This window comes from Oncorhynchus masou, chromosome 33 (assembly GCF_036934945.1).
Source record: "Oncorhynchus masou masou isolate Uvic2021 chromosome 33, UVic_Omas_1.1, whole genome shotgun sequence".
Classification (NCBI taxonomy): domain Eukaryota; kingdom Metazoa; phylum Chordata; class Actinopteri; order Salmoniformes; family Salmonidae; genus Oncorhynchus; species Oncorhynchus masou.
This window is the reverse complement of record NC_088244.1, coordinates 24,930,512-24,941,952: the sequence shown is the minus strand read 5'-3', so window position 1 is coordinate 24,941,952 and position 11,441 is coordinate 24,930,512.

Genomic DNA, 11,441 nt, shown 5'->3' with positions numbered 1-11,441 from the left:
ACCTCAACCTCAACAAACCACAGCCCTGAACTGGAAATATGGGCATTCTACCTATTTTTATATTAGAATGGATGGATGGGTGGAGTGGAAAGAAGGTGGAATGGAGGGAGAGAGGGAGGGGAATGTGGATGGTTTTGCATATTTCCCAGTGATGAAGTAAGGAACATTTGCATTTTGAGATTGGTTTTTCCTACAGTAGAGTTAGCTTTATATTGAAATGAACTGCATGAATGTACAGGAGTAGAATCTTATTTTGATCACTCTTTTGTGAGATCACTGGTAGGCCTGATCATGACGATGAGACAGCCTATAAGGAGGAGGTCAGAGACCTGGCAGTGTGGTGCCAGGACAACAACCTCTCCCTCAATGTGAGCAACACAAAGGAGCTTATCATGTACTACAGGAAAAGGAGGGCCGTACAGGCCCCCATTAACATCGACGGGCTGAAGTGGAGCGGGTCGAGAATTTCAAGTTCCTTGGTGTCCACATCACCTACAAACTATCATGGTCCAAACACACCAAGACAGTTGTGAAGAGGGCATAACAACACCTTTCCCCCCTCAGGAGATTGGAAAGATTTGTCATGGGTTCCCAGATCCTCAAAAAGCTCTACAGCTGCACCATCGAGAGCATCCTTACCGATTGCATCACTGCTTGGTATGGCAACTGGTCTGGATCTGACTGTAAGGCGCTACAGAGGGTAGTGCATATGGCCCAGTACATCACTGGGGCCAAGCTTCCTGCCATCCAGGACGTATATACTAGGCGGACCTATATACTAGGAAGGCCCCAAAAAGTCACCCAAGTCACTACTGTTCCCTACCGCAAGGAAAGTGGTACCGGAGTGCCGAGTCTAGGACCAAAAGGCTCCCAAACAGATTTTACCCCCAAGCCATAAGACTGCTGAACAATTAATCAAATGACCAACCAGACTACTTACATTGATCCCCCCTGCTACTTGCTGTTTATTATCTATGCACAGTTACTTTACAAACTACCTCGACTAACCTGAACCCCTGCACATTGACTTGGTACCGGTAGCACCTGTATATAGCCTTGTTATTGTTATGTAACTTTCTTGTGTTACTTTTTATTTTATTATTATTATTTTATTTTCATTTTTTACTTTAAGAGAGACACCACACACTTAAAATCTGTGCAAATGTCAGATTGTGGCTAACCTTTCAGTCAAAGCAATGTAAATCACAGCTGGTTAATTGTTTTCTATCTTATCTGTTTTGTCTTGATTTTTGAGGGAGGGGCGAAGGGGAATACTGATTAGAATATGTTAAGGGGAAAACACATTTTCTAACAAGAGCACATCAGGGTACTAAAATCTTTCCAACATATCTTCTGCTCCATTTTCCATGAGTGGTGGACAGTCGATATAGAAACCTTCCCGAAGTTGTTATTGCTGCTTACACTGTTGGCTGAATTTCCATTCTCTATCCATTACCAAAACCACAGTGACATTTGAGGCCCAGATTGTGCCCCATGTGTAAACACACCTTTAACCACTGACAGCCTATTTGCCTCATACTCACATACTGCAGGATCTGCAAACTCAAAAGAAGACCACAGTTTCCCTTTGTTTTGACAGCAATAATAGACATTTAGTTAACCTCATTATTACAAATGCAAATGCCATGTAAAGTAAAAACATTGTACAACCTTGGCAAAATAAAGTATTTCCATGTCCATCAACATAGTTGCACTGAGGACATTTGCCTAGATGTAGGTTTCTAGCCACGGGAGGGGCAAAGAATGCATCTGTGGTTTTTAGTGCTGAGAAATTAGAGCTATTTTATAGGGGCGCAACATTGGTTTTAGAAATGGGGGGACATAATATTTTTTTGTATTATTATTTTTATCCGGTCAGATAAACACTCCACACAGCCATCCCGACTGTTCAGAGGCGTCTGCATGGTCCTAAAAAACACTCCTGCCCCCAGTGAAAGTTGCACCTTTGCTTTTTGAAGTTGGTTCGGTTTGGGTTCGATAAAAAAAAAAACCTCATGGTTTTTGATTTCGGTTTCCATTATTTGGGTTGAACACTGTAACAATACAGAATAAACAATTAATACAAGTCCCATGATAGTAGTGACTGCTCATCACTTAATTTACCATAATTTATTCAAATGTCTTTACTTTAATAAAATATGTTAGATGTTGTGTAAATTACATTTGTCATCATCTCATCTCTGTAGAGCTGTTGCATATGCTGTCTGACAAAATCACTATTTTGTAAAGAAGGCATACATTTATGACTGCTGAATACCAACTATCAATCACTTAGCTCATGTATTTTCAGGTAGAGATACAGTACCTCCCAAAGCAACAGCTGTTCTCTATACCTCATGATCGCGCATTCTTCTACTTCTTCAATAGCAGGCATAAAAGAAACAAGGGGACAAGTAGATGCGCAATGAAATGGTCATATGGTCATTGTAGTTAATTAACACTTTTTATGCACTGAACTATGTAGCATATTGGACTGTTGGAAACTACAACACCACACTACATCTCCAAGTTAAGGATGGATGTGATTTATCTCTAGAGAAACTGCTTTGCACACTCTTGGCATTCTCTCAACCAGCTTCATAAGGAATGTTTTTCCAACTGTCTTGAAGGAGTTCCCGCATATGCTGAGCACTTGTTGGCTGCTTTTCCTTCACTCTGCGGTCCAACTCATCCCAAACCATCTCAATTGGGTAAAGGTTGGGTGATTCTGATGCTGCACTCCATCACTCTCCTTGGTCAAATAGCCCTTACACAGCCTGGAGGTGTGTTTTGAGTCATTATCCTGTTGAATAAACAAATGATAGTCCCACTAATAGTCCCAAACCAGATGGGATGGCGTGTTGCTGCAAAATGCTGTTGTAGCCATGCTGGTTAAGTGTGCCTTGAATTCTAAATAAATCAATGACAGTGTCACCAGCAAAGCACCCCCACACCATCATACCTCCTCCTCCATGCTTTACGGTGGGAACCACACATGCAGAGATCATCTGTTCACCTACTCTGTGTCTCATAAAGACACGGCGGTTAGAACCAAAAATCTCAAATTTGGACTCATCAGACCAAAGGACAGATTTTCACTGGTCTAATGTCCATTGCTCATATTTCTTGGCCCAAGCAAGTCTCTTCTTCTTATTGGTGTCCTTAAGTAGTGGTTTCTTGGCAGCAATTTGATGATGAAGGCCTGATTCACACAGTCTCTTCTGAACAACTGATGTTGAGATGTGTATGTTACTTGAACTCTGTGAAGCATTTATTTGGGCTTCAATCTGAGGTGCAGTTAAATCTAATGAACTTATCCTCTGCAGCAGAGGTAACTGGATGTTCCTTTCCTGTGGCGGTCCTCATGAGAGCCAGTTTCATCATAGCACTTGATGGTTTTTGCGACGGCACTTGAAGAAACGTTCAAATTTCTTGAAATTTTCACCATTGACTGACCTTCATGTCTTAAAGTAATGATGGTCTGTCGTTTCTCTTTGCCTATTTGAGCTGTTCTTGCCATAATAGGGAATTTGACCAAATAGGGCTATCTTCTGTATACCACCCCTACCCTGTCATAACATTGATTGGGTCAAACACATTAAGAAGGAAAGAAAATCCACAAATTAACATTTTAAAGGCACACCAATTGAAATGCATTCCAGGTGATATTTTTTAAACATTTTTATTTCACCTTTATCTAACCAGGTAGGCAAGTTGAGAACCAGTTCTGATTTACAACTGCGACCAGGCCAAGACAAAGCAAAGCAGTGCGACAAAAAAAACCCCCACAAAATTACACATAAACAAAGTACCTCATGAAGCTGGTTGAGAGAATGCCAAGAGTGTGCAAAGCTGTCATCAAGGCAAAGGGTGCCTACTTTGAAGAATCTCAAATATAAAATATATTTTCATTTGTTTAACACTTTTTTGTTTACTGCATGACTCCATATGTGTTATTTCATCATTTTGACGTCTTCACTACTATTCTACAATGTGGAAAATAGTACAAATAAAGAAAAAAACCCTTGAATGGGTAGGTGTGCCCAAACTTTTGACTGTAGTTGTGCCCAAACTTTTGATATATATATATATATATATATATATATATATATATATATATATTTGTGAATTATAAGTGAAATATGTATATATATATATATATACACGGTTGAAGTCGGAAGTTTACATACACTTACGTTGGAGTCATTAAAACTTGTTTTTCAACCACTCCACAAATTTCTTGTTAACAAACTATAGTTTTGGCAAGTCGGTTAGGACATCTACTTTGTGCATGACACAAGTAATTTTTCCAACAATTGTTTACAAACACTTATAATTCACTGTATCACAATTCCAGTGGATCAGACATTTACATACACTAAGTTGACTGTGCCTTTAAACAGCTTGGATTATTCCAGAAAATGATGTCCTGGCTTTAGAAGCTTCTGATAGACTAATTGACATCATTTGAGTCCATTGCAGGTGTACCTGTGGATGTATTTCAAGGCCTACCTTCAAACTCAGTGCCTCTTTGCTTGACATCATGGGAAAATCAAAAGAAATCAGCCAAGACCTCAGAAAATAAATTATAGACATCCACAAGTCTGGTTCATCCTTGGGAGCAATTTCCAATCGCCTGAAGGTAGCACGTTCATCTGTACAAACAACAATACGCAAGTATAAACACCATAGGACCACGCAGTCGCCACACCGCTCAGGAAGGAGTTCGGTCTCCTAGAGATGAGCGTACTTTGGTGCTGAGAAGTACAAATCAATCCCAGAACAACAGCAAAGGACCTTGTGAAGATGCTGGAGGAAACATGTACAAAAGTATCTATATCCACAGTAAAACGAGTCCTATATCGTCATAACTTGAAAGGCCGCTCAGCAAGGAAGAAGTCACTGCTCCAAAACCGCCATAAAAAAGCCAGACTATGATTTGCAACTGCACATGGGGACGAAGATCGTACATTTTGGAGAAATGTCCTCTGGTCAAAAAGTAGAACTGTTTGGCCATAATGACCATCGTTATGTTTGGAGGAAAAAGGGGGAGGCTTGCAAGCCGAAGAACACCATTCCAACCCTGAAGCACGGGGGTGGCAGCATCATGTTGTGGCGGTGCTTTGCTGCAGGAGGGACTGGTGCACTTCACAAAATAGATGGCATCATGAGGACAGAAAATTATGTGGCTATATTGAAGCAACATCTCAAGACATCAGTCAGGAAGTTAAAGCTTGGTTGCAAATAGGTCTTCCAAATGGACAATGACCCCAAGCATACTTCCAAAGTTGAGGCAAAATGGCTTAAGGACAACAAAGTCAAGGTATTGGAGTGGCCATCACAAAGCCCTGACCTCAATCCTATAGTCAATTTGTGGGCAGAACTGAAAAAGCATGTGTGAGCAAGGAGTCCTACAAACCTGACTCAGTTACACCAGCTCTGTCTGGAGGAATGGGCCAAAATTCACCCAACTTATTGTGGGAAGCTTGTGGAAGGCTACCCAAAACGTTTGACCCAAGTTAAACAATGTAAAGGCAATGCTACCAAATACTAATTGAGTGTATGTAAACTTCTGACCCACGGGGAATGTAATGAAATAAATAAGAGCTGAAATAAATCATTCTCTCTACTATTATTCTGACATTTCACAATTTTAAAATAAAGTGGTGATCCTAACTGACCTAAGACTGAAAATGTTTACTAGGAATTGTCAGGAATTGTGAAAAACTGAGTTTAAATGTATTTGGCTAAGGCGTATCTAAACTTTTGACTTCAATTGAACATACAGTGCCTTGCGAAAGTATTCGGCCCCCTTGAACTTTGTGACCTTTTGTCACATTTCAGGCTTCAAACATAAAGATATAAAACTGTATTTTTTGTGAAGAATCAACACCAAGTGGGACACAATCATGAAGTGGAACGACATTTATTGGATATTTCAAACTTTTTTAACAAATCAAAAACTGAAAAATTGGGCGTGCAAAATTATTCAGCCCCCTTAATTTAATACTTTGTAGCGCCACCTTTTGCTGCGATTACAGCTGTAAGTCGCTTGGGGTATGTCTCTATCAGTTTTGCACATCGAGAGACTGAAATTTTTTCCCATTCCTCCTTGCAAAACAGTTCGAGCTCTGTGAGGTTGGATGGAGAGCATTTGTGAACAGCAGTTTTCAGTTCTTTCCACAGATTCTCGATTGGATTCAGGTCTGGACTTTGACTTGGCCATTCTAACACCTGGATATGTTTATTTTTGAACCATTCCATTGTAGATTTTGCTTTATGTTTTGGATCATTGTCTTGTTGGAAGACAAATCTCCGTCCCAGTCTCAGGTCTTTTGCAGACTCCATCAGGTTTTCTTCCAGAATCGTCCTGTATTTGGCTCCATCCATCTTCCCATCAATTTTAACCATCTTCCCTGTCCCTGCTGAAGAAAAGCAGGCCCAAACCATGATGCTGCCACCACCATGTTTGACAGTGGGTATGGTGTGTTCAGGGTCATGAGCTGTGTTGCTTTTACGCCAAACATAACGTTTTGCATTGTTGCCAAAAAGTTCAATTTTGGTTTCATCTGACCAGAGCACCTTCTTCCACATGTTTGGTGTGTCTTCCAGGTGGCTTGTGACAAACTTTAAATGACACTTTTTATGGATATCTTTAAGAAATGGCTTTCTTCTTGCCATGATCATGGGCCTCTTGGCTGCATCTCTGATCAGTCTTCTCCTTGTATGAGCTGAAAGTTTAGAAGGACGGCCAGGTCTTGGTAGATTTGCAGTGGTCTGATACTCCTTCCATTTCAATATTATCGCTTGCACAGTGCTCCTTGGGATGTTTAAAGCTTGGGAAATCTTTTTGTATCCAAATCCGGCTTTAAACTTCTTCACAACAGTATCTCGGACCTGCCTGGTGTGTTCCTTGTTCTTCATGATGCTCTCTGCGCTTTTAACGGACCTCTGAGACTATCACAGTGCAGGTGCATTTATACGGAGACTTGATTACACACAGGTGGATTGTATTTATCATCATTAGTCATTTAGGTCAACATTGGATCATTCAGAGATCCTCACTGAACTTCTGGAGAGAGTTTGCTGCACTGAAAGTAAAGGGGCTGAATAATTTTGCACGCCCAATTTTTCAGTTTTTGATTTGTTAAAAAAGTTATAAATATCCAATAAATGTTGTTCCACTTCATGATTGTGTCCCACTTGTTGTTGATTCTTCACAAAAAAATACAGTTTTATATCTTTATGTTTGAAGCCTGAAATGTGGCAAAAGGTCGCAAAGTTCAAGGGGGCTGAATACTTTCGCAAGGCACTGTATACATATATATATTTCTTCTTCTTGTTATTTTACAATTATTTGTATTGTTAGAAACTTCAGGTGTAGGGTCTTAATTTTTACCAGTGTCTCACAGCAGCAAAATAATCCTGCAGCAACAGGAAATGTGAATTATTATGTGGATTATAATTGATTGCCATTTTAATAGGGGTTGGTACATTTTTTGTTAGCACAAATCAAGTCTGAAATTTGAAAGTGGAAATCACAAACTTTAGAAGCCTTTTAAAAATAAAATACAGTACACATTTTCATTCCCTGCTGTGCAGGAACATTCAGCAACAAATTGGGATCCTACATCGGTATAAGCCTCTGATTTGAAACCAGCTATCCAAAATATCCATACACATGTCCCATTATGCTCTGCTTTAAACAGAGAATGAAAGAGGCTCTAGTGGCTGAAAGACTGTATTAGCATGGGCAGCGCCATTGAGGGCTTCCACCATTTTAATGTAGTCAACTGGGTGGGAGTTCCAACTTCATTGGCTGATCCCTGTTGGTGACCCTGTTGGAGTCATGTCCAACCGGGTCATCAAGAAGGATCAGCCCATCGTGAAGAATTCAACATAAGCAATTAGGGCTCCCTAGTGGCAAGCGGTCTAAGGCACTGCACCTCAGTGCTAGAGGTGTCATTACAGACCCTGGCTTGATTCCAGACTGTATCACCACCTAGCCGTGATTGAGAGTCCCATAGGGCGGCAACAATTGGCCCAGTGTCATCTGGGTCAACAACATATTTGGACTGTATTGTTGACACAGGTGTAGGCATGTGAGTAGCCTGTGTCAGTCTCATCGCACACTTGTGCGGATGAGTCAGTGTCCCGAGAACGTGACTGTGAGCCCCTAGGTGATGACTGCTGGGTCAGGGTGTCACCCAGTAAAAATTCTGGACAACTCACGACTTGTTCTGTCGGTGTTGCTTTACTCAACAGTAACTAATCTGTGTGCCTTTTCCAGATGACATCCTCTGCAGTCTGGACAATGTAGGACACAGGTCCAGTCTGAGCAATGACTGTGGCAGGAACCCACTTTGGTCCTTTGAGGTAATTCCTTGCTAAGACAGTTTCTCCCGGATTCAGATTTCTGTCCTTTGCGCTCAGTTCATGACATTTGACTTGACATTCTTGTTGACGTCGCACTGTCTCCTCTGCATTCGTAGGTTTGAGTAGGTCGAAGCTTGTGCATAGTTCTCTCTTCAGCTCTCCCGCTATCTCTCTCAGAATGACCTTCTTGATCCAAATCAGTCAGGTTTCAAGACTAGTCATTCAACTGAGACTGCTCTTCTCTGTATCACGGAGGCGCTCCGCACTGCTAAAGCTAACTCTCTCTCCTCTGCTCTCATCCTTCTAGACCTATCGGCTGCCTTCGATACTGTGAACCATCAGATCCTCCTCTCCACCCTCTCCGAGTTGGGCATCTCCGGCGCGGCCCACGCTTGGATTGCGTCCTACCTGACAGGTCGCTCCTACCAGGTGGCGTGGCGAGAATCTGTCTCCTCGCCACGCGCTCTCACCACTGGTGTCCCCCAGGGCTCTGTTCTAGGCCCTCTCCTATTCTCGCTATACACCAAGTCACTTGGCTCTGTCATAACCTCACATGGTCTCTCCTATCATTGCTATGCAGACGACACACAATTAATCTTCTCCTTTCCCCCTTCTGATGACCAGGTGGCGAATCGCATCTCTGCATGTCTGGCAGACATATCAGTGTGGATGACGGATCACCACCTCAAGCTGAACCTCGGCAAGACGGAGCTGCTCTTCCTCCCGGGGAAGGACTGCCCGTTCCATGATCTCGCCATCACGGTTGACAACTCCATTGTGTCCTCCTCCCAGAGCGCTAAGAACCTTGGCGTGATCCTGGACAACACCCTGTCGTTCTCAACCAACATCATGGCGGTGGCCCGTTCCTGTAGGTTCATGCTCTACAACATCCGCAGAGTACGACCCTGCCTCACACAGGAAGCGGCGCAGGTCCTAATCCAGGCACTTGTCATCTCCCGTCTGGATTACTGCAACTCGCTGTTGGCTGGGCTCCCTGCCTGTGCCATTAAACCCCTACAACTCATCCAGAACGCCGCAGCCCGTCTGGTGTTCAACCTTCCCAAGTTCTCTCACGTCACCCCGCTCCTCCGCTCTCTCCACTGGCTTCCAGTTGAAGCTCGCATCCGCTACAAGACCATGGTGCTTGCCTACGGAGCTGTGAGGGGAACGGCACCGCAGTACCTCCAGGCTCTGATCAGGCCCTACACCCAAGCAAGGGCACTGCGTTCATCCACCTCTGGCCTGCTCGCCTCCCTACCATTGAGGAAGTACAGTTCCCGCTCAGCCCAGTCAAAACTGTTCGCTGCTCTGGCCCCCCAATGGTGGAACAAACTCCCTCACGACGCCAGGACAGCGGAGTCAATCACCACCTTCCGGAGACACCTGAAACCCCACCTCTTCAAGGAATACCTAGGATAGGATAAGTAATCCTTCTCACCACCCCCCTTAATGATTTAGATGCACTATTGTAAAGTGGCTGTTCCACTGGATGTCAGAAGGTGAATTCACCAATTTGTAAGTCGCTCTGGATAAGAGCGTCTGCTAAACGACTTAAATGTAAATGTAAATGTGTTCATGAGTAGCAATGCAGGCGAAGATTTGGTGGTTGTGTGAGGGGTGTTCCTGTAGCGCAGGAAGCTGTTCAAGCATGGTGCAGTGTCGCTTGACTATGAGATGTTTCATGGTCTATACCAACCATTCTGCCACCCTGTTGGTAGATGGGTGATACACCATTCACCTGTATGAACCATTTCTTGGGGCACTAGCTGCGGTCCGTTGTTGCTAACGAGTTGGAGTGGCGATCTGAACCAACTAAACACTTCTCCAAGCTTCTCGATGGTCTTCTCAGCAGTTGTAGACCTCATGATGGCTAACTCTGGCCACTTGCTATGAGCATCCAAGACCACGAGAAACATTCTGTCTTCGATTGGACCTGCGAAGTTGACGTGTATGTACTGCCATGCCTCCTCTGGCCAACCCATGGATGAAGAGGTGGAAGTTGAGGTACGTTTCGAACCTTCTGACATGAGAAACATATTTTCACATTCTCCTCAATGCTTCCCTCCGATCCAGGCCACCAGAAGTAACTTGGTGCAATTTCCTTCATGCAAACCAAATACACTGCAACGCAGTGGTCTTAAACAGAACGAAACAGGGATAAACATACCTGTATTTGTCCAATAGAAACTCTCGTTTGCAACTGTTGGACTAATGATTACACCCTAGATCAGTTAGATGCAGGCAGTGTGCAAGGCGGTATTGAATGTGTCACTGTCTGTCCATGTGTCACTGTTTGCCACCTCAAATTTCTCTCTTGACTTGTGTGCACCTACGTTGTAAATGTTCATTCACAGGCCAGGTTGTAGCAACCTCATGATGGGTATAGGTCAAATTTGAGTATCATGTAGTAGCCTAAACCTATAGAAGTGTAGAAATGTGAAGTGTAGAAATATTTCAGAAATGTACTAACAATATTAGCAATTAACATTGTACTTTTTGTGGTAACAATTCGTGGTCCAAGAAGAGCAACCAGAACAGCCAGGCCTCAGAGGCAGCACAGGATCAGGCTAAGATTCCCCACGAGGATGACTATTGCATATTTAAGTCCATACATTTTTTTAAATAATTTAATTTGGCCACTCAGTTAAAAACAAATTCTTATTTACAATGATGGCCAAGCCCGGACGACGCTGGGCCAATTGTGTGCCGCACTATGGGACTCCCAATCACGGCCAGATGAACCAGGGACTGTAGTGCACTGAGATGCAGTGCCTTAGACCGCTGCACCACTCTGGAGTTCCCTCTGTTCTTGGATCAATTTGAAATAAATAGTGTAAACAGTTAAAAATGTTAATACACAAGCCTATTAGGCTTTTGTATAATTCCACTACCAATGCTTGATGGACACTGTTTGATGGACACAAAATCATGCTAATGTCAAGCATCTCTCCTGTCTCTAACACCCAACATGGCAGCAGAAACTGCCAAGTCTCCACTAGGATCTTCCCTCCACCTCTCAACCACAGGAGAAACCACATAAGCACTCCCTGTTGGTGAGGATGTTT